The following is a 13,989-nucleotide window of genomic DNA, read 5'->3' as shown; positions in this document are numbered from 1 at the left end:
TCGGATAATTGTAACGTGCCTCACACCGCGACACGGCTCACAGCTGCGAGATACAACGCGCGACATTCTATCCTTGTCGAGTACGCCGACGTCGAGAGCTCCGAACGGCGAAAAGGTTCTAGATGCCTCGAACGTTCTCCGGTTAACTCTCATCGAACGGCTTCGTTTTACAATTTATCCTATATATGAATCATCAGTGCGCTACCGGTGCGCCGGTAACGATCTTTGCATGCACAGCATCGACATCGGCATTCGCGATTGAATGAGTATGAGGAGAGAGGAAGAGAGAGAGAGAGAGAGAGAGAGAGAGAGAGAGAGGAAGGGACTCGTCATCCAGACGAACAGAAAGAGCCCACGATCGATAGTTCATTAGCCTTTGAAAGAATATAGAAGAAATAAAAATTCACGGCTTTGTAGGTAATAGTCGAGTGACAGAGAGAGAGAGAGAGAGAGAGAGAGAGAGAGAGAGAGAGAGAGAGAGAGAGAGAGGTGGCAGGATTGACATATACTCGGATACAGGAACGCTGGCGCGAAGTAATCTATCTTCCTAAATCCAAACTACTATTCAGAGAACGATAAACAAAAGGGCGATCAAAAACTGGAAATCCGGCAAAAGAATTTCGTTTACGGCTTAACCGCTTCTCTGCCCGTCATCCGTTACTTCTTTCACGTTCAAAAATACCGTGTGAATATAATGCGCCGGAGCTCGCGCGCCGGAGCTTTCATTGTTTGCCATGGCGAGAAAAGGATGCGAGGGTTAATCGTTTCCTTTGTGCCGCGATCGATTGTTTACTCGCCAAAAAGAGAGAGAGAGAGAGAGAGAGAGGAAGAGAAAAATCTCGGGAACGAATTTAATTGGCGCGTTATCAGTGCCTTAACAGACGACTCGCGCGTTATAATCGTTGAAGCTTACCCGATGCAAGTGTTATTAGCGTTCCTTTCACGTCAGTGTCTCCCAAAAATCAAGACTGTTATGTTATAAACGACGTCGTAATTAAAAATCCGACGCGCGACCGCATTACCGTGTACAACCTCCTCCTCCTCCGTTGTATATAAAAATGATGAGAAAGTGTAGAATCGTTTTTCTTCCCCCGTGAGCAACCGTCAAGGATCGCAGATTTATCGTGCGCTTTGCTTTTTCTTGTCCCACTCTTCTTTTCATCCACTCCTCTAATCCCAGCCATGATGAATCCCTTTCCGGGAACTTATTAAAGTAACCTGAACAAAAGTGCGTTCATTAGTCTTTAGTAAAAACGTAATCCGCGTCGGTGGGACGTCACATGAAGGATTAAAATGTTGTTGAGAAGCTTGACGGAAGCGTTTGCGAATCGCTTGGCCCCGCGGCGAATGTTATAATCTCCGCTGTCAACGTGCGCGCGAGCAGCAAAGTAACGACGAAACGAAAACTTACGCGGAATCGTTATCGCAAAATTGGAACGCGCGTGGGATTGTACTCTAACTAATTATCATTTCCGTACGCCGGAGAGACGATGGCGGCGATGCGATAACGTAGAAAGGACATTAAAACAAGCCGCCGCGTGAGAGAATAGATCGAGCGAAGTAACTCTCGAGCTCCCGAACTTCCTGAATGCATTAGGAAACGTAAGCTCGCCGATTTAAGGGCGAGCGGATGTATTTTTAGTCGCGCGTCGAAGCTCACTCGGCCTGATAACGGATCGTTATCAGCCAGTTAACAGGATTTTGTGCCGTGAATTCTGCATTTCTCGTGCGCCCGCGGAATAACCGGCAAAACTGGGCACGTCATAATAGGAATTCACGAAATTGGGTTGTAATGCCGGCGCAGTAGATACAGAGAACATATTCCGACGATTGTAGAGATTAGTGCGTCGGTATAGTTCGTACGGCGGGGCTCATTTATTCCACGAGAAATCGAGTCACGTACATCCGTTCGCTTTACTATTCGTCATTCAATCTGCTCTGTCTGTTGCAGTTTGCGTGTTATAAACGATATTAGATACCTTCATCAGCGATAATTAATATCTATCTGTAGCCGTGCTCGGCTTATTGTTGGTCGATCAAGAATAGTCGGTGCTCTGCCACTTGTTAATGCCATTTATTAATTGTTTATTATTTATTCTTTCTTCATTCCCATACATCTTGATATTCGCGCAAGATGACGCAAGATGATGATCTGGTAGAGTGTCTAGGGTGGGGGCTGTTAAGTGTTTTTCTATTCTTACTGTATATATCTTACTGTATAATATCCGTCGGATGTCGAAACGTGCGTAAGAGATCGACGATTCTTATTATATTCTCAGGGTCAAGTCCGATCGCGCGTGCTTCGCACGGGTTTTGCTTGGTAATTGTTATTCGTGTCGCGGAAGGCATATGATTGCAAACAACTCCACGATCGAAATTGCGAAACAATTTAACGGTGAGAATCTCGTAACATATATTGCATATTACTTTATGTTGAATATCGACGGTTTTTGGTTAATATTTCAAGTTAATATTTCACGCTGTGCATGAACTCCGCCCAGCGTTTTATTGCGCCTTATTTACAAAAACAGAACTGAAATTTGTGTGTTCTTTTATCTTTCCGGGCGTGGATGGTTTTGCCGGTAGATACTTTTCCACGATGTCCCGCTGAAATTTATTTCCCACGGATTTTCAGTAATTTTTCCCTTTATTGGGTATTATATTGTACGAATGTACAAGCACGACTGTGCCGCGCTCAATCTGATTTTATTCCACCGTCAATGTGCGTTAACGAGCGCGTGACGGCGACGAAGCTCGTATGCTTTAAAAGGCGACGTAAATAGCGAGTAGTCGAGTAGCAAGAGGTCCGAAATGCTTCTTCTTAGCAGTAACAGGTGTATCGAATAAATCGATGCACTTGACGGATGCGGCATTAATGCCGGGATATGATAAAAATCATGTAGCAAACGATTCTGCCCTAAAACCGTCGCAACGTACAAGTGAAGCCGACATGAATAATGCAACAGTGGCACAGTAGGCAAATCCTCCGTGTAGAAAATCGGAAAAAGACAGCGCGACGACGGGAGAAAGTCAAGCCCACCCATCTGTTACGCTGCTCCTTTTGAGCGAGACTTCTAATTGCATCTCGTATATTCAAGAGAGCAAAAACAGTATAATGATACTCGAGGGTGCTCCGCATTTCGAGTACATCGGGCTTGACACCGCCCTCCCTCTTGGCACGCGCCCTCAGTGGCCAAGCGAGACCCATAGCGGACTTTTACAGAAATTTTATTTTGTTCCCGGCATTGCATTTTCGCGCTGGTAGATGTCAGAGAGTCGAAGAGCTCGAAAGATTTTATCCCAAGCAAATTAAATTCTCTTATTAACTTTATTCGCCGTATCTTTCGTGTCACATATACGGCACAGCGTGCCGTTCCGACGTGGCGAAAGGACACGGAAATTCCTTTCGCAGCTTTTAAGGATCAAATTCTAGAATGCGAAATGGAATAACGACACTCGACTTATCGTCGCTATCCTCGGCGTATCCTCTCGTCGCCAACGCCCGGAAAGTTATATCGAAATTTAAAGTATTTCACTAATTGCCCCACTTATCCAACGTAGCCTTACTCCGCTCGACCACTCGGGGCATCCCGATTTTACTCTCTCGGCCGGAGGTATTCGATTCATGGCAAATAAAAATTAGACGGTCGACGATGACACGCGCTTTAAAATTTGGCAAAGCCACCACTAACGTATAATTCTCGCAGTTGTGCGAGAAGTGGGAGAAATGACATCCGGCAATTTTCGCAAACGCGTGTTGAATTGTTATTTCAACGATCGAAAACAGCGTTTATTTGAGAATCGTTACTTACGTACCGTTTGGTCGATCATTATCCGTTATTTAATAGATAGATATTCGGAATTTTAATTCTCGAATGTCGTTACGTGGGCCTGGCTTATTTCTCAGACACGCATACACGCACTCGTTACGTGATTCGATATTATTATTCTAATTGCCGTCTTGTTAAAATCTCGTACGTTCAGCAGCCAGATAACGAACGCTTTGTCGGATCAAAATGGGCGCGAAATAAAGCTGACTGGCGCGTTGCGATTGTTCCGCTTTAAGTATCGTTTCGCATTAGCCACGACGAAGAAGCGAGCAATTTAAGTTATGGCCTGGCCCGACTGAGACTGCTCTCTTATCGCATTAACGTAGGAACTCCGTAAAATGCAGAAGAGCGGAGGGAAAGTACTCGGCTACACAACCGCGTCTAACGTCACCGTGTTCATTACAACGAAGGATCTCGCCAAACTCACCATTTACATTATGCTGTCGCATGCAACACTTGCCACAGACGGTTGGATACATCTTCCAGGATTGCTCCTGGACCGGGCTGACTTGCTCGCTCCGAAACTAAATAATTGCCAATTATGAAACCGGACTATGACACCCGCGGGTGAAGCTTACATTTAGACAACAGACATTAATTCCCGATCAGCAGTCTTAATTAGTTTGTGGAGAAGAAAAGAAGCGCGGAGAAATAAAAGTATTAAACTGCAAATTGCGCGGAGCAGCGGCAGATGCTCGCTTCAGATATCGCGGGAGGCACGTATCGATTTCTTTGTAGCTCTCGCAAACTCTTACCAGATAGAAGCTTAGACGCAATATTCCCTTTTGCAGCACCCTATGCCAGTGCAAATAACTTGCTAATAAGAAAAGTCATTTTCCATTAACGCGATTTATGGTCACCCAAGATGCAAACTACTGTGCTCTCCCTATTTGATTAAGGATTTAATTGAAATATCGTTTCTCACGGCAGAAAATGTTTCGCAGATTGAGTTTCCTCCAGGGTGTCTTTGCCTCTGATTGTTTTACGTGATCGCCTACGCGAGAGAATCTAGCGGCGTTACAGGGATTAAAAGCAAATTGCAGGCGCTCGTGCATTCGAAGAGAAAAAAAAGAGTGGAAGATATTAGATGGATAGAAAAATATTTAACAGGTACATCAATAGGTACACATACGTGTGCACAATAATCGAATTTGGAACGGATTTTAGATGACATCAAATAAAATGTCTCCCATGTGACTGAAGTGAATTTTACGCGTCATTTGTCGCGATACAGTACGTGGGTGGTGAATAGTAATCACTTCACGAATCAATGAGGAAGGTCACGCTGTAACAATAATAAAAATATTCTTACCGAGAAACTAGGCGAGAAGATAGGCGTTAATTGCGAATAAAAATTCGGACATTTCACGCTTTAAATATATACGATGCAGAATCGATTATACTCGATTATACTTACTCTTGGTCTCGTCAAAAAAGGAGCGTGTGATATTGAAATGTAGGAAATGTAGTGTAGGATTCGGTGATCCAGGCGCCTTCCAAACCTATCAGAAAATGGCCAGAATATACATGGAAGCGCATGTATATCGACTAGAGATGTACGAACTATTTGAATTCGAATCCGAATCCCTATGATTCGAATCCGAATAATTCGAATAGGAATCAAATACGTTATCGTTTGCACGCATGCACCATGCACGGGCCATCTGGGCCTGGTATGTTTGAGCCCTTAACTTGTAATTAACTTAACTTATAACCAATAACTTAATTATAAATTACTTTAAATATTTAAATATATATTTTACTTCAAGGTGATATTGTAATATCATTATTCCCTTTCATATTAAAATCTTCCATTATTATTTGCATGTTTAATAGTCGTGTTAAATTTTTTAATAATTCGATTCGATTTCAGTCGATTCGATTAGAATTGGAGTGAAATTTCATAGATTCGATTTGACTCGAATTCGAGTTTAAAAAATGAGATTCGACATCAAAATTCTCAATTCGCGCATCTCTAATATCGACAAACAAAATGCATATTGCAACCAACAGCATCGTGATGTACACTTCAAACTTTATAATGGATATATCGCTCTGGTGAAGAAACGAAAGATAATATTACGTAACGGTAAGATGGTAATCCAATGCGATTGACTTCTCGACAAGTTTGGTGCGCGTGCAGGTGAAAACAACTAATTCTTCGTATAACTGTCCAACAATGTTGAATTTCGAGACCGTTGGCAGAGACCGTGTTAAAATATGTACGTGTCTGACGAACTATTTAACGAAAAAAAGATTTCTGCGTGAAACATCAGATAACGCACAATGTACCAAGATACGTTTTATACGCGTAAGGGCAAGATCTAACATTGTACAATAAAATAATCGGCAAGGAATTTCAAGAGAGAGAGAGAGAGAGAGAGAGAGAGAGATTATCATCATTATTACATCTCACACTTTAATCACGACAAAAGTCGAACTATTTTGCTCATGCATTTTATACACCACTCATATATCGTCATGCGTTGCATAATACGTATGTGATCAAAGAAAACATGTTTGCGGCGACACACAAAAAAACAATTTCTTCTTGCGAGGAAAATACGCAAATAACGCAATCTTGCGGGAATTTCCACTCAGATTTGGCTTTATCGCAGCCGCAGCGACGTATCCAGTGATAGCAATGATCTCGTAGACTCTCTCGTTGAGTCATCAGGTGCAATTTTATTCGCGTCGCGAGTTAGTTAAGATTCACGTACTTCCGAAACGTATACGCTCAGGGACTTCCCGTAGGATATCTGAATTGGATTTCTTTTGCCACGTCGCGCGCGATCCTTTCCATTACCGATGGAATTCAAATCTTTTCCGAGGCTGACGAGAAGAGAAAAACACTTTCTTACTAAGTGACTCGCGGATGCTAATATTATCGTACATTGCGTAATGTAACATTATTCGAATTTCTTTTGTTTTGTGTCTCTGTATACGCTGTTATTGCTGCGGACAAAACCACGTGGAAACTACGCAACCTTTGGGCGAAATTGCACATATATGACGCACAAAAAAGGAAACGCTTTTGTAGAATAAACCGTTTGCGCCAATAATCGAATTTACTGAGTGGAAAGAAAAACGGGCATTTCTATTTATACACCAAAAGTGACAGAGCCTTTAGTTTGCAACAAACTGTTGCGGAAAGAGAACGAAGTTACAAACAGAGTTCTAACCGAGTAAAAACTCGCACGAAAAATGAAAATGACAAACAAGAGAGTGTGTAAAAAATAAAAATACAAATAACTTCTGAGAAAAATTAAGGAAACACGTTATTGTGTGAGGAGAAAGAACAGAAGAACAGTGCCAGAACAGTGCACGAGAAATATAATACTTCTTACCAGACGCATATTCTAGCCTGTCTTTGAACACCGGAGGGGCTTCCTCGCAATCGAAGATATCGACACGACTATGACTGGCACGAACCAGAAACTTTTACTAGGACATGAAATACAAGGCGGCCGGTTTGAGGCCGTTTACTCGTTGATACGGAAAAGCTGTATAAGACCTCGAGCGAGAGAACCACGATATTCCCTGAACTCGAGACTTCGGTGTTCGCCAATACGTTGGAGATTCTACGGAGTGTCTCACTCCTCTTAGCACGCATGAGGTGGTAGAAGCTGACCATAAATAATTAGCTTTATTAGCGGTTATAATGATATGTAATGTGTAAATATGGAAAGATGGGGACGTCCAGATGCGTTGCAATAGTAGCTAAAAATGAAAACTACTATCGACATGAGAATATCTGGCCTGTAGCATGTAAACATAAACCTAACAAATATTCCGCGTCGTAATGAAAGTTCCGCTGAAAACAACATTTATATTTCGCTTATTTAAAAAAGAATGTACGAGTTGCTCGAGCTAGATGAAGCAGGAGATAAAAGCATATCGCGTTAAATTCTTATTTAGCGTAACGCGCTCTCTCTGTTAAGTATACGCGTGAAGATTGCGTCTCATTTTCATCGTTTCGTTTCGTTAGAGTATCGCAAGAAAGAGGTAATAAGTTAACGTGCCGAGTATAACGGTCAATAATTACCTTCTCGCCACTAAGTCCATAAGGCGTCCATAAGGAGCGACATTTTATAGAGTTTCACGGATTGGGGTTATTACCCATACCGAACAGCTATCCCAGCGAAATATTTTATGGAGCAGTTCAGTGGTAATGAAGGTGTTTACATGCGGGCAAGAAGGCGTCTCGCCGGGCGGTAGGTAATTAGGACACCCTCGTCTACCTACGCGATAGGCATTGCTAGAGGTAAATGCAGCCGGGCGCACATGGAGCTGGGTGGCGCACTCGTTATTTCGGGGCTTCCACTCGCCTAATGTATTAGCGTAATTAGCCTTATCAGATCTACAGACAACGAGGAGTCACTCGTTTATAAGATCGCGACAACAGAGATATAACCGCCTGGAATCGTGGCCAAAGTCGAAAGTAACGAAATTACGCGGGCTATTCGCAATCCGAACAGAACCGCAAACCGAAAGGAACACCTCGGAAAATCGTATTTCGCGTGTAGTCCAAACAGCCGGCATGCGTATCGTCAGATCTACCAATTTTATACCTACCAGTCGTTTACACGTTAATGGAAGAAGAAACGCACGAGAATAACAATCGGTAAAGTAATGAATCAGAATTTTCTTCGTATAGTTTTACTCATATTTCGTAGAGATATACATTTTTCCAACGAAGTATATCGTGCTGCGTTGCGTGGTCAGAAATCGCACAATGAAGGAGCATGCGAATCGCACACGTCAATAAATTATCTCGGGCATATCAGTTCTCTTAGAGTATGAAGTCGATTTCAAAAGATGCTGGCAGAAGTCATCGTTTTGTCTCATCACTTCCCGATCTTTGGGTTGAAGGGTCCTTGACCGGGAAAAGTTGGGAATTTTTTCCAGCCGCCTGGAGGCGGTTGTTGAGGCGGAACCCTGAACGCAAGAGCGGCCATCACTGCCAAGAGCAGAGTAAAGATGAACAAGTGGAATTTCATGTTGTGTTTCCTGAGAACATGAAAAGAATGCGTATGAATATCAAATTATACGGCAAGTTGGTTGGTGATTAGTTTGTAAGTTCTCATATCTTTTGAAGTATTTCTGATACCAGTCCAGTTTTCAGTAGTAAAATAAAATAGTCGATATAATCCACAAATTATTATTTTACAAAACAAACCAAAGAGAAATGGTATTCATCGTGAGATATATTGAAACTTTGCGAAATATAATAATCAGGTGAGACAATGTATGTCCGACTTACGTTCTTTCGCGTCTGCTGCGTGTTAAAGAGGTGTGATGTTACTCTCTCCGAGTGTCGCTTATATACTCACATGCCATATCTTATCGAGCGTGCGCGAGTATCCGCATTTAATTGTGTACATGTGCGCGGGACTCCACCGTATTTCGTTAATGGGAAGTACCGACTCTTATCTCGCCTGCTGATTCATGTAAACGCGTCGAACGTACACATGTGTACGCGGAAACAAAGAGGCTGTGAGCATCCCCGTTGAATATTACATTTGCACTTTCAATTCTTTCCGTATTTTCCTTACCAAATCTGTCGCTCGTACGCTTTCGCGGTAAATCAAATAATGTCGAATGACGGACGTAATAATATCGTCGAGTGACGACGATATTATTACAACACGTTCGTTGTAAAAATACTAAGAACTCGTATAATCTCGGTAAAGTAAAAGGTTTCGAATAAAAATATTCAATTCTTGCCGGCCGAGAATGATATCACGCGCGCGGAGTGAAACGCCAAACGAACGTATGCGCGGCGCACCGGCGCAAAAATTCGCGAGGAAACTCTGCGCTTTATTTGATTCTTTTAGCAATCGGCGGACCGAACCGACTCTGAGAGTCTGCAGCGCCTTACCGCCACTCCCATAACCACCCACGTCCCTGCAACCCCCCTTTCCACCTGCACGATTGAACGTGAGCCCAACATCAGAATAAAACTACGACGAATTCTACCTCCATCACGTTAACGTTCCTCTTCCATCTTCTATCGCAGAGACCATTTATTTCGATCGTAACCAATGTCGTTTCGCAGTTCACTTCAAAGTGGAACGAGCTGCTTCGATCGTTATAGTAAAACGCGACATCATTGACGTTACAAGATAACTCATGCTAAACCAGTGGTTCGTTTTTTCTTCTTCTTCTTCTTCTTCTTCTTCTTCTTCTTCTTCTTCTTCTTTTGCTCAAAGAACATTCGCAAGAGGGGAAGCGCTGATATATTGCATCGAGTATGCAACGTTAGACTAATATCCATTTGCAGCAATGTTCGAATATAGAACGCATCGCAATTACCCCAGATAGTAAATATTCATACCGTGGAAAACGTTGCTCTGACGAAGAAGAATTTACCTAGTTTTGAAAACGAGTGAGTCACTTTATCTTCGGGCGTATTTTCGTGACAGGTTCCAAGCGTTTGGATTTACGAGCAGATACGGAACTCGTGCTGCTGAACACAATCTCGCCGAGTTCTCGCAAACTTTGAACGATAACATCTATATTATCGTACCATGATAAATAATTAAAGATAATCGAGATGTACACGAGAATATTAATGAATATAATTGCAGACTCGAATCACTCGTCTTCATTCATTACGAATAAATATGTAGAAAAGGCGAAAGTGGTACGATATATATTGTTTATTGTTGCACGCTTATGCCGCACGTATAAGAGATTGTTCCACAAACTCGCTCTAGAGCGCTAGATCTCTCATTGCATCGACAACCACGGCAAATGCGCATATTTTGATCTACGAAGCTGCGTGTTAACTTTTGTTCTCTTTTGCTTCCATCGCAATTTTATCGGAACTATAAACGCTGTGGCTGTCACTATCGCCAGTAAGAACACGACGATGTACAATAGTCTCAGTCTCATATTGTACAGCTCTGGAAATATAATCTTTTTTCAAAGAGCGCAGAATTAGACGTGACGAATCGCAATCGTCGATCAGTCGACGGTAATATTGACTTACGAGAATTTCCAAGTACGTATGTATATCCAAGTATATAATTAAACGGCGCTGTCGCACTCTCTCGTCCGGCAAATCTTACGAAGCCCGTTGTGTTTAGATAGAACTTTAAGGCAATATTATTTCAGTGCGAGGATTGATGTTCCGCGAGTGGTCAAAGCTCGACTGGACCAACACTTGATAGCTTCTCAAGTCTATCCCTTTCAGTCTTACGATTCTCCCTCTGTAGTATTAGACCACGTTTCATGGCATGATAGATGCATGTTTGTGTCACACAGACGTCCGCACCTCTTTGTCAAGCGTCTTACTCTGTAACAAGCGGATATGCTTGTTTAACCGATTTGACTTTCGCATACAGTCTCGCGCAATAAGAACAGATTGCGTGTACATATACAACGCCGCGTCATATCATTCTGCCGATGCCGATCTATTCATGGCACAAGTGAAGCGCACAAGGGACACTCAGTTTTACGACACATGTCGTATGATACGTATATCATAAAATCATAATAGGCGGAACTGACATTATCAATCAACGAAGCTTTTCCTCCACACCATTATCCACTTACGTTGAGCAATAATATTTGCGTCGCTTTGTCTCGACATGCTTGCAAAAATCGAGTGCAACCTTTGAACCGCATTCTTGCAGGACAGCAGGACAGTACAAACTGAAACGAGCTCGTATTCTGAATATAAATGTATATCGAGTATACTCGAATCGACACGAATTTTACAGCGAAATAAATAATGGAATCGCGCAGCTCGACCAATAAAATCTTAGAACGATATCGTATGTAGGACCTTTTGCAGGCGCTTGCGAGCCAACGGTCCTGAATTTCCTTGACGTGGCGCGCGCGTTCGTACCTATCTACGGAAAAACGTGACGAGTATCATCGACTTTCGGAAAACACTTTCGTCCAGGCGCACTGCAGTTTCCCAGCGGCAGCTTTCGCTGGAGCGGTTGCGACTCTACGTTACGTCAAGAACGCGCATTCGGCGCGGAAACATCCCCTACCCCTTCGGCCGATAGGAATCGACGGGCGGAAAAGGAAGAAATAGTGAGAAAGAGAGAGGAGAGGACGAGAGAGAGAGAGAGAGAGAGAGAGAGAGAAAATAGAGGTGCAAAAGGGGGATCGAATACAGCCGTGAGAAAGACAGGGAGGTGAAACGACGACGGTCGCTATACGTGGCCTGAAACTGGCAGGCGAAGGGGGTGAGCGGCTCCCTCGGGAGCTTGCTCGGCTCCCGCGCGTTACGGCACCGTCTCCACGGCGCGATCTATCGCCCCATTGACCGCCACTCCATTATCAGGATAGTAATGCCGTAACCCCGTATCCGTAACCCTGCCCTACTCGTGTCGCTCTGCGCCTTAGCTTTACCCCCGGAATTCACCGCGAGGTCGTCCTTTCGCTGGTTTATCGGAATAACCCTTCGTTACAATCGCCCGGAGGAGATCGCGAGAAATAATCGCAGTCCGTGATTGACGGAGGAGCAGAGGGAGGAGGAGGTGGAGGAGACGACGACGGGGAAGCGTCTACGGCGGACGCGATACGGGACGCACGCAAAAAAATAACTATCCTCGTTAAAGTTTCCTCACGCCTCGGAGGTCGACCTGAAGCTGTTTCTCATCTTCCGTCTATCGCTGCTAGATGCTGGCTGCGGCTGAATCCCTCCTTGAATCAAAAACGCTAAACGTCGGATGTTTCTGTGTTCGAATTGTAAAGGCAAACATACTGCGCCGTACTTCATGAATTTTTGATCGAAATATGTGCGTAGTCATGCGCGCATTGTGCGCACGGTCGCGATAAATATTTAGCGAATTTACTGCCAGCGGCACGGTATTGGTTTTTTCGCCTTTCGTTCGCGACTACGAGCGGCCGGGCTTCATTGGAAAGAATAATCGCAGTAATATATATAAACGCGCGCGCGAACGCGCGGGCGCACGTTAAAATTAATACAAGCACGATGATAAGACGAAATTTCGCTCTTTGGGCTGACACGTTATCGCGCAGTCGCGTTGAGCTCGAAAAAAGATATTACGCGATGTCAGCATTATAAAGAAAGCGAAGAAACATCTTGTCCGAGCTTGCGAAATCTGGCATCGCCGTGTCACGAGTCGTTTGCAGGTGCACCTTGCAGTTTATGGGTCCAAATTAATTAAAGACCGCACCTGATCTCGCAACGAGTTGGAATCTGCTGGTAATTATGATGAAATAAAACATGACTTCTTTACCAGCCTTTCACTGCTGAATTAACTTCCCTTGAGAAAATTACTAAAATATTTGGTAGTCCTACGTTTTTTGGGTCGCTGATTACGAATCTAAAGTCAGATTTGCAAAATGCAAAATGGCGGACTCAATATGGCGATCATGGTGTGCAAAATTAATGAAAATTCCAATTATTATTAAATAATGACCAGGTCGTAATAAGAAGATATGATTCTAGACGATGGAATTCGATCGAGCTGGAAAAAATTTATGTGGCAAAATGTTCAATACTCTCTAGTAAGCATATTTATGCTTACTAGAGATTAAACATTCATTTTTCAGTAATATTTTTGAATAATACTGATAGTATGGATAAGATGGAGGGAGATACAGAATGAAAAAAACTAGGAAAATAGAGCTAAAAAGTGCGACAAAATCAAATTTCGGCCGTTTTTGTAGAAATATTTGTTTACAAAAAGAGATCTAATTTGCTGCAAAAAATACTGAAAAAATATATGTTTTTGTATAACGTCAGAAAAATATTTGGTGAAAATTTCAGACTTCTACATTGAATACTCTCCGAGGAGTCGATTTTTCCCTAAAAAAAGCATTCTTTGTCAACTTTGATTTGTTATAATTAATAATCACAAACGAATAATTGGGTATAAAAACCTGCTGGAGTATGTTGAACAACTGTTCAGTTATCCGCAAAACTCAGATCCCCGATTAGTTCTTCAAAATTATGTGACTTACAACGCAAAATTGAATCGAGAAAAGGTGGGGTTAATGAGAAGTATACTTCCCATTAACAGTGAAAGGGTTAACAATTACAAAGTCAACGGAAACGGCCGTTATAAACTGAAAGAGAGATACGGAGAGAAAATTATGCAACATGAGGTCGAATCTGTGCACAAATGCGCATGGATATTTTACGTGAAGATATTGACACGGTGACACCGCA

General features: G+C 42.8%; 2 long non-coding RNA genes across 2 annotated transcripts; both read right to left on the bottom strand.

Moving 5' to 3' along the window:
- Nucleotides 1–8,597: 8,597 nt before the first annotated feature.
- LOC112588340 (uncharacterized) lies at nt 8,598–9,803 on the bottom strand. Its single transcript, XR_003112764.1, has 2 exons — nt 9,094–9,803; nt 8,598–8,840 (listed from the first exon to the last, which is right to left on the bottom strand). It is a non-coding gene; the product is annotated as an uncharacterized LOC112588340 (long non-coding RNA).
- A 203-nt stretch (nt 9,804–10,006) lies between these two features.
- On the bottom strand, nt 10,007–11,030 carry LOC112588339 (uncharacterized). Its single transcript, XR_003112763.1, has 2 exons — nt 10,825–11,030; nt 10,007–10,738 (listed from the first exon to the last, which is right to left on the bottom strand). It is a non-coding gene; the product is annotated as an uncharacterized LOC112588339 (long non-coding RNA).
- Between the last annotated feature and the right edge of the window lie 2,959 nt (nt 11,031–13,989).

Source organism: Harpegnathos saltator, unplaced genomic scaffold, assembly GCF_003227715.2.
Source record: "Harpegnathos saltator strain DR-91 unplaced genomic scaffold, Hsal_v8.6 scaffold192, whole genome shotgun sequence".
NCBI classification, from domain to species: domain Eukaryota; kingdom Metazoa; phylum Arthropoda; class Insecta; order Hymenoptera; family Formicidae; genus Harpegnathos; species Harpegnathos saltator.
This window is presented reverse-complemented; position numbering and strand designations above follow the sequence as displayed.